At 52.8% G+C, this 20,543-nt stretch overlaps 1 long non-coding RNA gene across 1 annotated transcript in view; it reads right to left on the bottom strand.

The window, feature by feature from the left end:
* Positions 1–226: 226 nt before the first annotated feature.
* Positions 227–20,543, bottom strand: part of LOC129488858 (uncharacterized) — a 59,708-nt gene continuing 39,391 nt past the window's right edge. Inside the window, exons 2-3 of the long non-coding RNA XR_008659726.1 lie at positions 742–809; positions 227–461 (exon numbers count right to left, since the gene is read on the bottom strand). This is a non-coding gene — a long non-coding RNA (uncharacterized lncRNA). The remainder of the gene's footprint in view (positions 462–741; positions 810–20,543) is intronic.

The raw sequence follows: 20,543 nt of genomic DNA on the forward strand, positions 1-20,543 counted from the left end.
CAAATGGATGCAGGCATGGAAAGCTCAGGGGTGAGGTCTGAGAGGTCAGAACCTAGTCCCTGCTGTTATTCCCGCTTCACAGAGGAGATCAAAGACAGAACACGGCCTATGCTCACACGGCAGGCAGCCACAGAGGTGGCTAGCTGTCCACTCACTGAATTCCCATTGCCTTTTCTTTATGTTAAAAAATAAAAATAAAATGAATTGAGTTCAGGTAAGGAAGGGGCAGCGCCTCCCCTGCCAAGAGCACAGCTGGTCTCGGCCCTTTGGGGTGCTCCTTTTTTATCTTGCTAGTGATTGGCCTTGTGGTGACCACGAGAGCCAGAAAGTTCTGGCCAATGAGATCAGCAAGGAGGTAGCCCAGGTCTCTTCAGAGATGACTCCCGTTCATCTGGCTCTGGAAGCTGCCATGGGCTGTGGGCTGTCTTGGTTCACAAGGCAACAACTCTGGACACCCCATGCTAAGGGTGACAGGGCCAGGAAGACACAGCCAGCCTCTGAGCCGCCCCAGGCCACTTCCCCCAAGACATCTCCACCCGAAGACACCTTCATCACCAAAGCCCCCGCAGGCTGGGGTTCCCAGCCACCCAGCACCTCACCCATCCCTGCATCGCAGCTGGCCCCAGCCCTCTCCCAGTTCCACTTTGATGCCACTCTTTCTCCAGCAGCTGCTATCATCAGAGCCCTGAGGCCCACATCACCTCCTGTCTGCCCTCTGGAACGCAGCCCGGCAGGACTCACCTGGGCCTAGGGGCCTCCGCAGTCCCCGAGCTCCTAGGGGTCTCCCCTCTGTATTGCAGACATGAATCCTGGGAGAGAGGGGAATATGGCTCCATCACCTGTGTTCGGCACCTGGCCAGGCCCCAACACCAGTCCACAGTGCAGGACTACACCCAGGGAGGTGTCGCAGGGGCTGTCCGAGGAGGATGGTGCCTGAGGAGCTGGGACCATGGGATGGGAGAGGCACCTGCTCCCCCCTGCCCACCCCTTCAGTCTGGCAGAACTGGAAAGCTCCGGTCACCTGCCTGGCCTGGGGCCCCTGACACCCTGGGGGCCTGGGAGGTGGCTTGAAGGGGAGAGCTGGAGATGGCCAGGCTGCCGGACTAATGCCCCCCAGTAAGACTTCACTTCTGAATTCATTCCTCTTATCACCACCCCTCTTAAAATGTATTCCAGTTTGGTTTTTTAATTATGCAAATGATTTGTGAATAAATTTGTATAATAAAAATTCAAGCTTTATAGACACAGAAATACCCTGTTCCCCTTCCTCGGTCCAAGTGGCCTCCCCAGGGTGACAGCCCTTCTCCCCTTGGTGTGTGTCATTCCAGAACATTCCCTGTGCACCTCATGCATTGGTGTCTGGGGAATGCAGCTGTGCTTTGTGTGTTTCCTTAGTCGGCACGGAGCAGCACGCGTCGCTCCGGGGTTGCCCTTTTCTTGCCCAGCGACTAGGTTATGCACATTGTTGAGGACAGGGCCGACTGCCCGCAGCACCCAGGCTGCCTTTGCGTGTGTCCACATGACCCGGCCACACTCCCTACCCCTCACAGTTCCATGTGGTCATTCCCACCACCCTTCAGGATGCTCCACCCTCCTCAGGTGGGAGTGAGACCCAACAGGGTGGCAGAGCCCTGGAAGGCCCTGGGCCCTCAACCAGGAAGACCCACCTGGAACTGTGCCACCAACAAGACCCAACGTCTATTGGGTGAAGGAGCAGCATGTTGAATCCACGCTGACCACGGCCAGAATGCCCCAGATGCTTGGCCGTCGCCTGTCTTTCCCTGGGGACCTGGCTCATCTTTATCTGCTGTGTAGTATTTGCAGGGCAGATGTTGCTATGGTCTCCACATTTGAGTCACCCCCAGATTCCATGTTGAAGTCCTCGTGTCCAACATGATGGTATTGGGAGGCAGGGCCTTTGGGAGTTGATTAGGTCATGGAGGTGGAGCCCTCGGGAACGGGATTAAGGACCTAACAAAGACACCCTGGAGAGCTCCGTCACCCTGTCCTCCATGTGAGGACACAGCCAGAAGACGCCATCCGTGAACTGGAAAACAAAAGCAGCCCGCCCTCACAGACAAGGCGTCTGCCAGGACCTTGCCCCTCCAGCCTCCGAACCTGGGAGACGTCAATCTCGATGTAGAAGCCCCCTGCTCAGGGTATTTTGCTATAGGAGCCTGAATGGCAGATCCCACCACTTTATTCTGCATTCCTCTGCCCGTGAACTTGCAGGTGGCTCCCACAGGACAGGCCACACTTGCCACAAATCCTGAATCTCAGGGTGGGGTCTCAGGGCATCTTCCTTGGTGGGCTGCCTCTCCTTGTCCTGCTCCTGGCCACGGAGCCCACTCTGGCCCTAATTACACATCTCGCCTGCCAGCCAGATTTCCAAGTGGTCTCTGTGCTGGGGACCCAGCGGGACCAGCCCTCTCTCCAGGGACTGCTGTCAGGATGAGGAATTGTTTTTCCAAATGTGGCTTTTGCCACAATCTCCCCCTTTGTGTTCTGGACAATTTGATCAAACGAGCAATAGAGAATCCATCAACATCTTCCAACCAGGAGACAAAGAGGCCTGACATGCCGCATGATGGCGTCCCCTGGCCCCACACCACATGGCAGGCCCCCCAGGCTGGAGAAATCAGCCCATTTTGTGCTGCGATGATAACAAATCACAGCATGCACACCCACGCTCCGGGTGCCCACATTGTCTGCCTGTTGCCTGTCATTGCAGATGGAGCCCGGGCTCCTGGGCTTGGTGTGTGGGGCTCAAAGCTGGACTGCAGATCCCAGATAAGCACTAGGAACCTGGCCACTGATCATGGCCCTGCCTCGGCCTCCAGAGCTATAGAGAGGCCTAGGCGACCCCCAGTCCTGCCCAGGAGGGGCACAGCTGGGCTCTCCAAACTCCAGATGTGACCAGACCTGCCCTGTACGCACAGTGCATGGCAGGCTCATGAAACCCAACTGCCGATGAGGGTAGGAGCCGGGCCATCAACCAGGACGGCCAGACACCGCCTCTCTCGCTAAGGCTGGACTCTCCAAGGCTGGTCCCCAGGGGGTTCTCAGGAATCCAGGTGACAGTGACAATGGCAAATCACGGCCACCGGCTTTTCCTTCATCCTTGCTGGGGGAGGGCTTTCCACCCTGCGTCCTCCCTCAACAGGACGGGAGTGGTCCAGGCCCCAGAGGCTTCATGCGAGTGCCGAGGGGCCCACAGGGCAGAGCTGTCCTTCTGGAAGGTCAGAGACCCAGAAGGACAGACCCGGCTGTAGCATGAATGACCCTGGTGCCCACTTTACCTCCAGCTGTCCCATCCCATCCTTCAACTGAGTGGACGCCCTGGAGCGCTGCGGGGACACACAGGTCCCGGAAACCACGTGAGCTCTGTCTGCAAACTGCAACCTGCCGGGCGTGTGGAGCCTCTGCCAGCCAGGAGGGAGCCCAGCACGCAGTGAGCACCTCGCACCCTCACAGTTACCAGTCACACTGCCTCCGTGACAATAGTGGAAATGAGGAAACGGAGGCACGGTAGAGAGGTCCAGGAGGCAATACGGCATCTGCTGCCGAGGACGCAGCCCGAGGCCCCTGATGCTAAAGGGATTTGCCTAAACACACCCATCAGAGCCCCTCGCAGCGAAGCCTGCGGCTTAGTCAGCCCCTCACACAGGCCTGAGCTCTGAGCCCCCACCTCACCCTGAGCCCTAGGGCACCTCCCCCTGCCTGAGTGGGCGGGCTTTAGAAGCACCAGCCCCCTCCCCTCCTGTCTGCACCCCTCCCTCAGGTGTCAGAGAGGCAGACCCCATGCTGAATCTGCTGGACAAGCTGTGGCAGATGTGTGGGAATTGCACACATCGCAGTCTGGGCTCCTGGCGCAGAGCTGCACACAGCCGGTGCACGGCAGAGGCCAGCGGGGCCCCGGCCCACACCGACACCCCAGAGTCCTCTCTCAGCCGAGTACGGAGAAGCCCCTCCCCTTCCTCTGCAAGCCTAGCCTCTCACCCCCACCCCACGACAACTCAAGGGTGCAGCAGCCTTGCCCACTGCAGCTTGGGCACCAGAAGGCCTCATTCCAAGACCCAAAGCAGCAGGACAGCAGCACCACAGAGGGGTCCCCGGGCCACCTGCTGGCTAGCGAAGCCACCTCTCCTTTCCACAATAGGTCTCCCTTTCACCCTGAGTGAGAACCACCCCTCCCGAGGGGCTGCCTAGGGGGCTGCAGGCTCCCAGCTGCCAGCACACGCCCAGTGCTTTCTCCAGCCTGGCCCAGCCCCAGCCAGGCAGGACGGCCCTGCAGAGCACCCCTGAAGGCCGCACACTTGCAAGCTGCCCACAGACGGTGCAGCGCTGGCCGCCTTTTGTGGGGAGTGCTACACCTGTGCAAGCCGAGTGGAACAAATGAGATTGGAATTTTATGATTATTTTACAGTGCTGCTCTGCAGAGAGCTTGTTTAATTAGCTTCTAACTCAACACCTTTGGCGACTCTAAATAATTCACCACCCCGGCCCCCCTCACCCAGCCAGGTGTGCCAGTGCTGCTTCCGCCCCCACCAGCTCTGCAGGGAGGTCACAGCTCCACAGTTCCAAAGCAGAGGCCCCTCGAAGGGCAGATGCCTGGTGACCTGTCCTTTTCAGGAGCAGCCTTTCCAGAAGGCACAGTAGCCTTCCTACCTGGGCACAGCCACAGGTGTGCCAGGCCACCCTGGGGACAACAGTCAACCTCTCTGGACCAGCAGGGAACACTCCCACCCACTCCACACACGCCCCCTCTGCCCTTCCGGGCTGCAGCTTCTCTGCCCCCAGCCTCAGCACTGGCCTGACCACCCCAGGGACCTCAGCTGCCCATCCTGGGCTCCCTCCCTTCCTGGCGTTCCACAAAGTCAGTGTCTCACTGTCTCCTCCTCTAGGAGCCTGGGAACAGGCACAGGGCCGACCCGCATGCCACTGCAGGGCGGAACCCGGGCCACGGGAGCGCAGATGGAAGGGTGACCCCCAGCCCACGGAGGGAGCCAGCTCCCGGGCCCTTCCTGAGCCCCTGGGTGGAAACGCACAGACTGTGGCTCCTAGGCCAGTCCCCTGGCTGCTCTCAGGGAGGGGGTCATGGCATCCATCCCCCTGCTCCATCGCATCCAAGCCCCAGCAGAAGCTCAGCCCTGGCCTTTCTGGAGAGGAGCTGGGAACCTGGAGCCCATAAACCGAAGCCCACCCCTCCTCCTGCGTTTAGCAGCCCCCGTCAAGGACTCCTGCCCGGATCCAATTACCATCGTAGGTTTTATAAGACCAGCAGCGCTCACTGCGCTCTGACAGAGACATGTGACCCCGTGCCAGCTGGCTCTCTCTCTCTCTCTGTTACGCACGTTCAAATGCCAAGGGGTGCTGGGGAGGGCGGAGAGGCCAAAGTCACCTCCTGCACCTTCTCCTAGGAACCAGGAAGCCCAGAGTGAGCGACGCCAGTTCTGAATGCAAAGGAAGGGTCAGAGGACAAGCTGGCACGCCACTCTGTGTGCCCCGGAATTATAGGGGAGCAGGGCTGGCACAGGGACGCATGCCCACCATGTCTTGGGTGATGTGGAGAGCCCATGCGGTGAGTGTGCTCATGGTCCTACACAGCCACCCCAGCACACCACCCTCAACTGCCTGCCTCCACTCCTGCCCCACGGTCCTGGAGCTCAGGCCTTGGCATCCTGCCCTGTGGCCGGAGTGGGCTATCCCAGAGTGGACACAGGACTCGCACCAGCCAGGGCTCCTGGTTTCTCCCTGGGATGGAAAGAAGAGGGGCCTCCCCCAGCAGAGAGCCTTAGGCATATCGGGTTTCAGGTGCTTTGGGGCAAAGTGGGTCTCAGGGCATAGATCTGGCCCACCCGAGGGCAGAAGAGAAAGATGGGGACAGGCTAGCTGGAGGTCCCCGAGGCCCAGCCACACGGCCCTCTTCCTCATTGCATCGCCCCCAGGAGGTGTCCCCAGCACCTGAGCTCCTTGGCAATGGACCATCTGGGGGAAGAGGTGAGAGAGGAACCCCAGGTGCCCCCAGGAGGCCTGGCCTTGGCGTTCAGTGGCCTCGCTGTGTGCAGGGAGGCAGCCGGCCTCAGTGTTTCTCATTTCCCAGACACAGAATGGGCCCTTTCAGAGCCAGCTCCAGGGTGTCTCTTGGAGGCAAGTGCCCCACCCAGGCCTGGCTCCATGGATGACAGGGACAAGAGAAGATGTCTAAAGTCCTCAGGAAGCCTGGGCCCTGCCGGCGTGGGTCAGCAGATAGCATGGAGGCCGTGAGCATGGGCGCCCCAGCACAGGCTGCCGTCCCTCAGCCCCCATGATCAGAGCAGGGGCGGCCGTCCCAGCCTCAAGGACCGCTGGCATTGAGGCAGAGGCAGCGGGCAAGGGCCCCCGCCGGCCTTAGTGGCCACAGGGCTCTGTGAGGGCTGGCGCTGTGAGACGCCTCCCTCCATGCTCTGCCCTTTGGATTCTTGGGCAATGAAAGCTCACACTCCTCCCACCCAAAAGCCACCAGCAGGCTCCACACGCTGCCCCCAGGGGCAGGGGCAGGATGTCCAAGCCATGTGCACACCAGCGGGGGGGCAGCGGGCACAGGGAGGCTTCCTGGATCCCCCCAAGCACTGCTGTCCCTTCAGGGCCTCCTGGGAGGGCTTGGGGGCTCAGGGATGATCTCCTCACTCAGACGGATGCTGAAGTGGGGGCTCGTCAGATGGGAGGGAGCGGGGCATTGCAGGTAGACCCACCCCACTCAGCTGTTTGTGTCCTTCAAGACACGGGGGCACACAACAGCAGCAGGGACCTGGGGGCAAACCCACTGGGTGGGCTGAGTCTGGGGCCAGAGGGTGGCTCTGCTGGGTGGGGGTGGAGACTTCAGACCCCCTTACATGGTCCTCAGGGTCCGTGGCTGAGTGTGAACGTCTCAAAGGGCAGGGTCTGAGCAGGGGGAGGGCGGCAGGGGTTACTCATCTCTGCTTGAGGAGTCAATTGCAGCTCCTCTGAAGCCCCCAACCAGAGGCCCTGGCGCCCTGACCTCCGACTTTCCCGTGGGCCTGATGGTGCTGAGATGGCCAGCCCCGCCCTCCCATGCTGGCTCTGCCTGCTGGGTTTCCTTTCCTGCCCAGGCCTGCAGACAAGTGACCTGACACCGTGGTCAGTGTCCCCAGACCTGAACTCCGCCTACCACAGCCTCTCTTCCCGTGCCTGTGTGCTGGACTGGGGCAGCCCTGCACGCCGGGCCCAGGGCCTGGACATGCATCATCCACAGCTCACAGCACCAAGTACAGGGCTTCCTACAAGGCACTCTCCCCATGACCCGAGGCCCGCCACTGGGCAGTGGCACCCAGGGTGTGCCCCATGGGACGCTGAGCTGCTGCCAGTGATGCAGGCATGACGCAGCTGCGCTTCTTCCCCAACGCCCATCCTCCACCCAATCCCTCCACAAGCCCTGTAGGCCCCATCCCCAAAAGTCAGCAGCCACACTGACCCGCCTTCTCTATCTTACAGGCAGGTGTGTGTGGCAGGCGGCTGCAGTCAGGAGACTGATTCAGATCACCCATGCACACTTGCACGCACACACTCGTGCACACACGTGCGCACTTGTCCACTGAGACCACCTCATCTGGTCCCAGCCCACTGCTCTGTTCCCTGCTTCCTCCCTGGCCAGTGCCACTCCCTTCAATCTGATCAGACCACAGTGGTCCCTGCTGAAAACCCACCCATGGCTTCCTGTCATTTGCCAGGCCCCAGTGGCCCCCTGCAGTTCCGGGAACACAGCAAACGCCCCCACCAGCCTCTGCTTGGAGCCCTCTTCTCCCACCCTGGGAATGGCTCCTCCTCGCCTCCCGGCCTGCAGCCCCTCTTCCGACTCAGGCCCCCGCTCCCCCGCTGAACCTGTGGTTCTAGATCACGCGCCAAACAGCTTTCTGCAAAGATCCTGTTTCCTCGTGAACGACCCGATTTCGCGCTTGAAGGTGAGCAGGAGCCTTCTCCACCGCTTTGTGGATGATCTGAACCTGGACAGACACCGGGCCCTTCACAGGTCATCAGTGAGTATCTGCGGCGTGAGGAGCCCAGGCCTGCTGCCTGCCCGACCACTGACCTGGCTAAACCTGTCTCATGAATGGGGTTGCAATGAACCCCCCAAGCAGCCTGGGAGGTCACTGTTCTTACTGTCTTGAGAGCTGAGGTTCAGAGAGGTAGGTACCCTGTCCAAGTTCACGCAGTAGAGGCACAGGGCCAGGTCTGCCTCCAGATTCTGACCACTGCGCTCCCGTCTATGCTGACATTTAATACTCAGCGCGGACTGAAAGCTGTGGACAGTTCTTCCCATGTCACAGATGAAACGGGGGCGCAAGGCCCTTCTGCACTGGCCCAGGTTGCACGCCTCATGTGCACGTATGTCAAGCAGGGATCAGAGGCTGCCTAAGTGGGCCCGTGCTGCCTGCTGCCCCAGGGCCACACACACACACACACACACACACACACACACAGACACACACACTCTTGGGTCTGGAGGGAGGGGCTGCTGGGGTTTGGAATTTTTCCTGAAGGCAGGCTGCCATCCACACCCCTCCCCACACTGACTTTTAAGACATATCAGCTAATTAACTAATTGCTGGCTCTCAGTGTTGCCAAATCCCCCTCCCGAGGCGTCTGGCCCCAGCCTGGGTGCTCCCATATGCCGGCCAGCCCTGCCAGAGAGAGCTGGCTCCTGCTCCCTGCCTGGCGCGGCTGCGGGCCCCTGGCTCAGCACCCAGGCTGCCAGTTTCTAGTTGGTTTCTGGTTGGGTCCTGAGCACTGGGTGTCCTGCCTGGCCACAGACGCCGCAGGCTGCCTGGGGCCAGATAACGACAGCCTCTTCCCCCTGCCTGGGGCCTGCCTGCTGGGTCTCTATTGCCTGCCGCCACCCTAGGGGGGTGACCGTCCCCTCCCCAAGCCAGCATCTCCTGGTCTCCCAGAAGGGAACAGCCACTTCTGATCTCTCTCCCCAATAAGTCGAACATCCTCATTCTCTTAATTATTGGAGAACAGATTTTTTCCCCAAATAATTAGGCAATTTAAATCATACAATCTTTCTCTGGGAACTATATTTAACCCTGATTTGAATGTAATTTACACATCGCAGCTCCCTTAAGCAGCTCTGGAAGCCAAAACATGGATCAAATATTTTTTAAATGTCAAATGCTGCTTAATTGTGGATCGCACTGAATTTATTTGTACAGATAAGCATTTGATCTTCTACCTCCTTCTCCACCCAAAGTAATTTTTCCGTAATCTATATGATACCCCAATTTCTCTAATAGCTGGAGGATTGAAATGATACATGAGAGGCTCTCAAATTTGCAGAGTATTTTAAAAGATGCGTATTCAAGATTGGAGCAGGAAACTTCTAACTGGAGGCTTGAGGGGAATTCATTAAGGCAGAGAGAATACTGGTGCCTGGAATGGCCAGTGCAGGGACTCCTGGGGAGGAGGGCTGCCACATTACCCAAGCCACCAGGGCTGTGCTGCTCCCTGCCCAGGACAGACCCCGGGCAGGCATCCCCTGGGCAAGGGTCTCCTCTGGTTGCTGCTCCACCCTCGTTTCTCCCCTTGCTTAATCTTTCGATAGAAAAGGAGGCAGATAAGATAATGTGCAGGGCAGCAGAGTCAGGGTATAGACGGTGCCTGCAAGGCCAGGACTGGCCCAGGGGGAGGCAAGAGGCCCCTGTGCTTGTCAACCTGAAGTCAGTGAGGGTCTCCAGGAGAAGGGAGTGGCATGGTCTGTGTTAGTCAGCTATGCTGGATTCTGCTGCCATGACAAACATCCCCAGAAGCTCAGCGATTCAGGATTGGAATCGCCGAGCAATGCCCCGATCTCTCTTTCAACACAAGGTTTTTTTTCTGGCTGGTGTTCCCTGTAGGTGGCAGGCGGCTGTGCTTCTGCCCCACACATCTTCTCTCTCCTGGGATCCAGGCCCTCCCACAGCGGAGGGAGAGAGAATGTGGCAGGACCACGTGGTGCTCTTCAGGTTGGTGCTGGACACAGCCTGGCCCACCGCTGCTAACATCTGCTCACCCTGGGCGAGCCGCGTGGCTAAGACTGCTGTGAGTAAGGCAGGAAAGTCGGAGAAGAGGAGTCCACGTTGGTGACCGTTAACTCAGCAGCTCACATGCCTCGCCATTCGTGTTCACTCCCCTCGCGTCTGCACACAGAACATGTGGGAAACAGCCTCAGCCTCCCATCTGAACATAGCTCCTCCCAATCCAGGAGCTAAAAGGGAACGTTAGCTTCCACTCACAACACAAAATACCACGGCGGGACAGACCCCGGGTGGATGGAAGCAGCACCCCTTTCGGAGGGGGGAAGGGCGGCCCTGTGCTGGCTCGTGGATGGCAGCCCTGTGCTCCTGCTGGGCAGAGATTTTGAGAGCCTCATACCTGGGCGTGGGGAATATTTCCAAACCAGGCTCTCGTGGTGACCATCCGGCCCGGTTCACCAGGACCAGTGGGTTTCCTGAGAGGTGGGACCTTCAGTGTTGAAGCCAGCAAAGTCCCAGGCAAACCCCAGTGGGCTGATCAGTCCATGGTGCGAGCCCCTAATCCATTGCTGGCCCATCACCCAGCTCGCCTCTGGGAGGTTCTTCCTTTTCCGTCACCCTCTGGGCTACATCTGAAGAGGACATTGGGAATTACGTCCTCATAGAGCCCGCAGCACTCCTGCTTTCTGTCCACAGAAGGTTGGAGGCTCAGACGTCATTTTTAAATCTTGTCCCTTCGCAGTCACTGCAAGGCAAAGCTGGGTGTGCAGCTCCCTCAGCATGCCGCTGGCTTCACGTCTGTTTTGGGCAGTCCACGGCAGGTGAGGAGATACGTCTCACTGTCTTGACTTTACGGCAGCTACTTTTAACTTCTGGGCCTTCCTTGGGAAAGCAATGGCCCCAATTTATCTTCTTACAAAATTTCACCTGACTCAAAAGATTTGCTGGGGCTGGGTACAGTGACCCACACCTGTAATCCCAGCACTTTGGGAGGCCAAGGCAGGCAGATCTTTTAAGCCCAGGAGTTTGAGGCCAGTCTGGGCAACATGGCAAGACTGCATCTCTACAAAACTGTAAAAATTAGCTGGGCTAATTTTTAAATTATGCCTGTAGTCTCAGCTACTGGGGAGACTGAGGTGGGAGGATAGCTTGAGCAAAGGAGCTTGAAGCTGCAGTGAGCTGTGCTCGTGCCATTGCACTCCAGCCTGAGCAACAGAGTGAGAACTGGTTGAAAGAAAGAAGGAAGGAAGGAAGGAAAGAAAGAAAGAAAGAAAGAAAGAAAGAAAGAAAGAAAGAAAGGGAAAGGAAGGAAGGAAGGCAGGGAGGGAGAAAGGAAGGAAGGAAAGAAGGAAGGAAGGAAAGAAAGAAAGAGAAAGAAAGAAAGAAAGAAAGAAAGAAAGAAAGAAAGAAAGAAAGAAAGAAAAGGAAAGGAAAGGAAGGAAGGCAGGGAGGGAGGGAGAAAGGAAGGAAGGAAAGAAGAAAGAAAAGAAAGAAAGAAAGAAAGAGAAAGAAAGAAAAGAGAAGGAAGAAAGGAAGGGAGGGAGGGAGGAAGGAAGGAAGGAAGGAAGGAAGGGAGGGAGGGAGGGAGGGAGGGAGGGAGGGAAAGAAAAGAAAGAAAGAAGGAAAGAAAGAGAAAAGAAAGAAAGAAAGAAAGAAAGAAAGAAAGAAAGAAAGGGAAAGGAAGGAAGGCAGGGAGGGAGGGAGAAAGGAAGGAAGGAAAGAAGAAAGAAAGAAAGAAAGAAAGAGAAAGAAAAGAGAAGGAAGAAAGGAAGGGAGGGAGGAAGGAAGGAAGGAAGGAAGGGAGGGAGGGAGGGAGGGAGGGAGGGAAAGAAAAGAAAGAAAGAAGGAAAGAAAGAGAAAAGAAAGAAAGAAAGAAAGAAAGAAAGAAAAGAAAAGAAAAGAAAAGAAAAGAAAAGAAAAGAAAGAAAGAAAGAAAGAAAGAAAGAAAGAAAGAAAGAAAGAAAAAGAAAGAAAGAAAGATGCTGTGCTGCCACCTTAATCTATTCAGAGATCATAACCCCGGGGGTCACACTGTCCACCTGGCTTTTGCCATCAGCCTGAGCCCAGTTGGCTTTTGTGGAGCAAGCATGTCTCCCATTTACTCTTTATTGGTTAGAGCTGAGAAGCAGTTGCCTCTTTCAAGGCTGTTTGCAAACCAGACAATTTCCATCTGAGCACATCTTTCTTGTATTATCTCATCCGTGATCTCCAACAGCAACCAAGACACACCAGTCACATTTGGTTTCCAAACCTTTTTGTTTGGTGGTGGTGGTGGTTGTTGTTGTTGTTTGAGGCAGAGTCTCACTCTGTCACCCAGGCTGGTGTGCTGTGTCGCAAGCTTGGCTCACTGCAACCTCTGCCTCCCGGGTTCATGTGATTCTCCTGCCTCAGCCTTCCAAGTAGCTGGGATTACAGGTGCCCGTCATCATGCCTGGCTAATTTTTGTGTTTTTAGTAGAGACGAGGTTTCACAATGTTGTCCAGGCTGGTCTCGAACTCCTGGCCTCAGGTGATCCACCCGCCTCGGCCTCCCAAAGTGCTGGGATTACAAGCGTGAGCCACCGTGCCCAGCCCACGGCCTCCTATGTTTTCTGCCCCCGAAAAAACATACAGATGACGGTATTGCCAAATGTTTCACCACATAAAAATGCTGCTCCCAGCCTCTAATTACAGTTTCCTCCCCCTCCCCTGCCCCACCCAGCCAATGCCACAAATTTTAGGTTTTGTGTGTGACAGCACCGAATTCTAGGTGCCAGTTTCTCCTCGAGTCAGCTGATGCCAGGCCGGGCTGTGGCCCCAGCAATCTCGGCGCCTCAGCAGCTTACAACACACGCGTGTCTCCACTCGGGCTCCGCATTTCCTGTAGGTCAGCCGGGTGCTTGCCGCAGTTGAGCATCCAGGCTGGAGGAGCCGCTCCCTGCAGGACTGTTTCACTCTCTTGAAGTGGCTTCTGCTTCTGCTCACGTTCCATTGGCCAAGGCAAGTCAGGAGGCAAAGCCTGACGACATTGAGGGAAGAAACATAAGTCTCTCTGAGACAGGGTGGGCGCGTGGGGCCGGCAAGCCGGGGAGAAGGGGCCCCTCCACTGGCGACTCACACGTTGCTCACTGTTCTGCAGTCTTGCAAACAGTCACTAGCCCACAGCCAAGCAAAGGACTTGCTGGCAACTGAGAGGCCACAGGGGCTTAGGACTCCACGCGGTCACTTCTACAGCTTTACTGCAGCAGCTCCAGACACCTCCTTCCAAACAACGCCGGAGGCAAAAACTCAAGGAGCTGCAAGGAGAACAGAGAAACCCACCTCCATAGCTGGAGACATCAACACTCCTCTTTCAGTCATTGGTAGATCAAGCAATCAGCAGTCAGCAAGGACAGAGGTGAGATGAACGCTATCAATCAACTTCATCAACTGACGTTTCTAGAAGACTCCACCCGGCAACAGCAGAATACGTGCAAGTTCACGTTCTTTTAAGCTCTCGTGGAGCATTCGCCAAGGACAGACTGCATTCTGGGCCACAGGACCCACCATAACAAATTTAAAAGAAGAGAAGTCGTGCTCTTAAGACACGATGGCATTAAACTAGAAATCAGTAACAGAAAAGACAGCAGGAAAATCCCCAAATACTTGGAGATTAAACAACACACTTCTAAATAACACATGAGTCAAAGGAGAAGTCTCAAGAGAAATTTTAAATATTTAGGAATAAATGAAAAGACAATTTATCAAAATGTGTAGGCTGCAGCAAAAGCAGTACTCAAGGGAAATTTATAGCATGAATGTACATGTTAGAAAAGAAGACAAGTCTAAAATACATCATCTACACTTCCATTGTAGGAAACTAGAAATAGAACTATGTAAGACTATAGCAAGCAGAAGGAAAAGAATAATAAAAAGTAAAGCAGAATTCAATGAAACTGAAAACAGGAAAGCGATAGAAAAAAATTTAAAGCTCATTTTTTAACAAGATCAATGAAACTGACTAAGGAAAAAAAAAAACAGAGAAAACATAGATTGCCAATATCAGAAATGAAAGAGAGGTTGTCACTACTGATTCTGTAGACACTGAAAGTCTAATAAAGTGATACCATGAACAGCTCTATCTCTACAAATTCAAAATTTAAGATGAAATGGGCCAATTCTTTAAAAGACATAAACTACCCAAGGAGAAATTAAAAACCTAAACAGTCCAGACATCCCGCTGCTGGGTATATACCCAAAAGAAAGGGAATCAGTATATGGAAGAGACCTACACTCCTGTGATGGTCACAGCACCTTTTACAAGAGCTAAGATTTGGAAGCAACCTAAGTGTCCGTCAATAGATGAATGGTTAAAGAAAATGTAGTATGTATCCACAAAGGAGTACTCTACAGCCATAAAAAAGAATGAGATCCAGTCATTTGCAATAACACAGATGGCACTGGAGGTCATTATGTTAAGTGAAATAAGTCAGGTCCAGAAGAATCAACATCTCATGTTCTCACTTATCTGTGAGAGCTAAAAAATCAAAACAATTTAACTCAAGGACATAGAGCCTAGAAGAATGGTTATCAGAGAGAGGGAAGGATACTCGGGGGCTGGGAGGGAGGTGAGAGTGGTTAATCAGTACAAAAAAAAAAGTAGAAAGAATGAATAAAGCCTAGTATTTGATAACACAATAGGGTGACTATAGTCAATAATAACTTAATTTTACATTTTAAAATAAAGGATGTAATAGGATTGTTTGTAATTCAAAGGATAAATCCTTGAGGAGATGGATACCCCATTCTCCATGATGTGCTTATTTCACATCATATGTCTATATCGAAACATCTTCATCTCATGTATACCTCATAAGTATATACAACTACTATGTACCCACAAATACTTTTTAAAATAATTTAAAAATTTTAAAAAGCCTTAATAGGTCTATATCTGTTAAGGAAATTGAAATAATACCTTATTATCTTCAACAAAGAAAGCACTAGGCCCAGATGGCTGCACTGGTGAGCTCTACCAACTATGTAGATAAATACCAATAAATACCAATTCTCTACAGTCTGTCTTGATATGCAATAACACAGATGGAACTGGGGATCATTATGTTAAGTGATTTAATTTTTCTTCTGAAAAACAGAAGCAGAGGAAATGCTTCCTAACTCATTGTAAGAGGTCAGCATTCCCCTCATACCAAAACAGAGAGAGAAATTACAAGAAGAGAAACTCGAGACTACAGACCAATAACTCTCATGAATGTAGATGTGAAAATAATCAACAAAATATTATCAAATCAAATCTAACAATGTATAACCACAATTACACAGCATGACCAGGAGACCTTATTTGAGGTATGATTTCCACATTGGAAAATCAATCTAAGATGTGTGTATTAATCTGCTCTCACGCTGCTAATAAAGACATACCCAAGACTGGGTAATTTATAAAGGAAAGAGGTTTAACAGACTCTCAGTTCCACATGGCTGGGGAGCTCTCACAATCATGGTGGCATGCAAGAGAGAATGAGAAAAAAAAGCAAAAGGGGTTTCCCTTTATAAAACCATCAGATTTCGTGAGACGTATTCACTACCTCGGGAATAGCGGGGGGATCCGCCACCATGATTCAATATCTCCCACCGGGTCTCTCCCACAACATGTGGGAATGATGGGAGCTACAATTCAAGATAATATTTGGGTGTGGACACAGCCAAACCATAGCAATGTGTAAATTATTAAATGGATGAATGGATGAATCTATCTCCTGCAAGAAATAAGCAAACACAGCAAGGTTGCAGGATACAAGGTTGATATATGAAAGTCAGATCCTTTCCTATATGCTAGCAATAAACAATCAGGATTTCAAATTTAAAAAACAATGCTAGTTAGAGCAGAACCCCCAAAAGTGGAATACCTAGGTACAAATCTAGCAAAACAGGTACAGGCTCTGTATGCTGAAAACTGCAAAACTCTGATGAAAGATACCCAAAAAATCTAAATGAATGAAGAGATAGTCCATGTTCACATAGGAAGACTCAATATTGTTAAGGTGTCTGCTTTTCCAAATGTGATCTATAGAATCAATAGATCTAATCAACCCTCATCAATATCCCAGCAAACTATCCTGTAGATATCGACACTGATTCTAAAGTTTATACACAAAGCCAAAAGACATAGAATGGCCAACACAATGGTAAAGAACAAAGCTGGGGGACTCACACTTCGCAATTTCAAAACTTCCTATAAGACGATGGCATCAAGACAGGAAATACTGATGAATGAATGGATAAACAGATCAGTGGAATAGGACAGAGATCCACTAGCAGACCCACACAAATGCCAATGATCTTTGACAAAGGAGAAAATGTGTCTCTAACAGAGAAAGTCTCGTCAACAAATAGTGCTGTAATATTTAGACATTCATATGCAGAATAAGTAAATAAATCTAGACACACACTGAGGGCGCTTTTCACAAAAGTCACCTCAGCACGGATCAGAGGCCTAAATGTAAACCATAAAACTAGAAGAAAGCATGGGACCTACGTGACCTTGAGTCTGACGATGAGTTTTTGGATGCAACACCCAAAGCCCAACCTATGAAAGAAAATATTGTTAAGACGTGTTTTTCATTAAAAACTTCTGCCGTGAAAAAGAAACCATTAAAAGAATGAAAACACAAGCCACAGGCCGGGAGAAAACCTTTGTAAAATGTAAGTCAGATTAAAGGACCTGTATCCAAATCACACAAAGAACTTCTTAAAACTTAACAACTAGAAAATGAACAACGCAATTTTAAAATGGGGAAAGGTCCAATCACCTCACTCAAAAAAGACAAATGTCAAATAAGCATTTTATAAAAGGATGCTTGATACCATTTTTCATGAAGGAAACGCAAATTAAAACAACAATGAGACACCACTCTCCCTATTAGAATGGCTAAATTCCAAAAAGTGACAATACCAATTGCTATGAGAATACACAGCAACAGAAACTCCCATTCACTGCTGGTAGGAAGACAAAATGGCACAGCCACTTTGGAAAACAGTCTGGCAGTTTCTTACAAAGCTAAACATAGTCTCACCATATGATCTAGCAGTTGCATTCCTAAGTATTTACCCAACTGGCCTGAAAAACTTAGGTCCACACAAAAGCCTGTATGCAAATGTTTATAGCAGCTTTATTCATAATTACCAAAACCTAGAAGTAACCAAGATGTCCTGGGTGAATGGATACACGAATTCTGGCAGATCCATCCATACAATGGGATATTATACACTGATAAAAAGGAGTGAGCTATCAAGCCACCAAAAGACAGGCATGAACCCTAGATGAATATTGCTAAGTGAGAGAAGATGATCGGAAAAGACGGCAATGCTGTATGGTTCCAACTGTATGACATTCTGGAAAAGGCAAAACCGTGGAACCAGTAAGAAGATCAGTGTTGGCCAGGGGTTCCAGGTGAGAGGAGATGGTTGAATAGGTGGAGCACAGGGTTTGTTTTGTTTTGTTTTGTTTTGTTTTGTTTTTGAGACAGAGTCTCGCTCTGTCGCCCAGGCTGGAGTGCAGTGGCGCCATCTTGGCTCACTGCAAGCTCCACCTCCTGGGTTCACGCCATTCTCCTGCCTCAGCCTCCCGAGCAGCTGGGACTACAGGCACCCGCCACTTCGCCCAGCTAATTTTTTTGTATTTTTAGTAGAGACGGGGTTTCACAGTGTTAGCCAGGATGGTCTCGATCTCCTGACCTTGTGATCCACCCACCCGGACCTCCCGAAGTGCTGGGATTACAGGCCTGAGCCACCGTGCCCGGCCGCACAGGGGGTTTTTAGGGCTGTGAAACCAATGTGAACGACACTGTAATGGCAGAGACACAACACTATGCATCTGTCAAAACCCACAGAATTTTACAGCAAGAGTGAGCCATACTGTATGCAAATTTTAAAGCTCAGTCAAGAGGCCGGGTGTCTAGGATAGAAGGCAGGCCATGTGTGGCAAAGAGCCTCTGGCTGTATTACAGACGTAGGGAGGGGCTGGGGGATGGGGCTGACCTGGGTACCCTCACAAATGATGAAGTCTGTGAAGCCAAAAGCAAATGGACCCGCACATGAGCCCTGTACCCCGGTAGACACATGCTTCTGCCACGGGGTACAGGTGAGCAGTTCCTCCACCGCTGCCCCTGCACACTGGAGCTTGGCGATTAGGTCCGTGGATGGTGGGTGGTGGGGCAGGTTCCTCACTGTGGGGTGGGAGCTACAGACAAGCAGGGGCAGGGGCCAGAACGACCCACACGGCCGAGGGTCAGAGTCGAGACAGCAGCACCAGCTGCTTCCTGTGGGCTCCCTCTCCATGCGGGCGGTGTGACGGTTAACTTTATGTGTCAGCTCCCCTGGCCGTGGGGAGCCGGGTTGAACGTTATTTCTGGGGATGTCTGAGGGTGTTCTGGATGAGATTAGCATTTGAATCAGTGGGCTCTGTAAAGCAGGCCGCCCTCCCCAGGGTGGGTGGTGTCACCCAATCCGCTGAGGACCCGAATAGTGCAGAAGGCAGAGAAAGGTGAATTTGCCCCCCTCTTCCTGCCACCCTGCTTGAGCTGGGACACTCACCTCACCTTCTCTGGCCCTGACACTGAGATTAACGCCATCAGCCCTCTGGCTCTCAGGCCTTCAGACTCGGACCGCACTGCACCACCAACTTCCCTGGGTCTCTGCGGCGTGGGACCTCTCGGCCTGCGTAGTCACCTGCGCCCAGGCTTCCAAGCAATCTCAACAAGAGTGGGTGTGAACGTCCCACTGCATCCGTCTCTCTGATGACCCCTACTTACACGGAGGGTCACACACAGAAACGCGTTAGACATGGGCTCATGCCCAGGTTAGTGCACGCACAGACACTTCCCTGCTCTGTTGGCCGAGAGGGCCTGGAAGCAACCACACCCAAGCAGCAAGCATGCCCGGTGCCCAGGTCTTGGTGTCTAACGGGACCTTCCAACAAAAGGCACCGGGCTCCTTGGAGAAACAGCTGATCTGGGGCTGAGGCAGGAAACATACAGGATAAGCCTGGAGCTTCTTCTCATCCCAGAAAATAAGGACGCGTTAAAACCAAAGGGACAGGTCACAGGCCGACTGAAGAACTGCCGCCGCCAAAGACAGGACAGCTTGAGCAACAAAATGGAGGAGGATTGGGACACCCGAAATCTGACGAGAGTGTCTGTGAGTCGTTGCTGACGGAACCCAAAGACTGAGCAAATGAGCCAACGCGGGAGGAGGGGCGAGTCTGCAAAAGCAGAAGGCTTGGGAAGGATTCGTGCAGATACTCTGCCCCCAGGAGGCAGCCATGACTCCCCACGCCCCGGTGTGGGCTGTGCACCGTGACTTTCCTCCAGAGAGTGCGGGAGGTCGTGGCAGGCTGGGGGGTGGGCGGTAACTTCACCTGGGAGAAAGCTGACAACACGACCTCAGCCAGGGACCAAGGTCAGCATCAACGGGGACAGCCGTGTTGAGAGCACGCACCCCGGGAAGGGTGTGGCGCCAGTGGCCCACTGCTCTGCCCCTGTGGGCTTCCTTCAAAAACCCGTAACTCCAGTCTCATCATGAGAAGAACAGCAGACAAATTCCAGTAAAGGGAGGTTCCACAAAATACCTGACCTGTTCTCCCCAAAACTGTCAAGGTCATCAAAACAAACGAAAGTCTGAGAAACTGTGGCAGCTGAGGGGGGCCTGAGGAGGAGCCGGGACCACCAAAAGGCATGGCGTGTCCTGGACGGGGCCCTGGGGCAGGGAAAGGCCTTGAGGTAAAAACTCAGGAAATCTGAGTCGTGTGTGGGCTTTAGCTAGTACCAACGTATCCCTATTGATTCACTAATATATCAAACGTATCAGACTCTGGGAGATGTTCACGATGGGGCTTGGAGTAGGTGGTGTTTTTCTGTACAGTCTTCACAATTTCTCTGTGAATCTAAAACTGCTCTAAAAAATAAAGCCTACTTTAAAAAAAAAAAAAGGCATACATTTTATTGCATGGAAATTATACCTCGATAAAGTTAGTTATAAATGGTTTTTTTAATGTGGTAGCCTACTCTTTGGAGCTTTCATCTCCTGAAATAGAAAGATAATAAAGAAAAAACATGCATCTGCAATCAGGAGTCCTGACTATCACTAAGAAGGAAGGAGCCGGGATGCGGAAGCGGAAGTGGAGAAGTTTGTGAAGCTGCAGAGCGGGGCAGTGCAGGAATCTGGGAGCGGCCGCTCTGAAGCCCATGCTGTCTGCCAGCTAAGGCCTCAGTGTTTGCGCCCAAGGGGACAGGGTCCCCATATGTAATTACAAAACGGGACTCAGCCCAGAGCTGGGACGGCAGCATCCCGGAGTCAGGCAGAAACTGCATGGGGAGCATCATAAAGGCATTTATTTTCTTGGAGGAAGCATTGAGATTAAGCTTCCCAGCACCCAGCCACGGTCACAGACCATGAGCTGGGCAATCACCATTCCCATTTTCACCAGGTTTCTAGGAATACAGGCCCCGTGGCCAAGCAGGGACTGAGCCCATGTTATGAGAGGAGCATGCAGCCCCCA

Source organism: Symphalangus syndactylus, chromosome 8, assembly GCF_028878055.3.
Source record: "Symphalangus syndactylus isolate Jambi chromosome 8, NHGRI_mSymSyn1-v2.1_pri, whole genome shotgun sequence".
NCBI classification, from domain to species: domain Eukaryota; kingdom Metazoa; phylum Chordata; class Mammalia; order Primates; family Hylobatidae; genus Symphalangus; species Symphalangus syndactylus.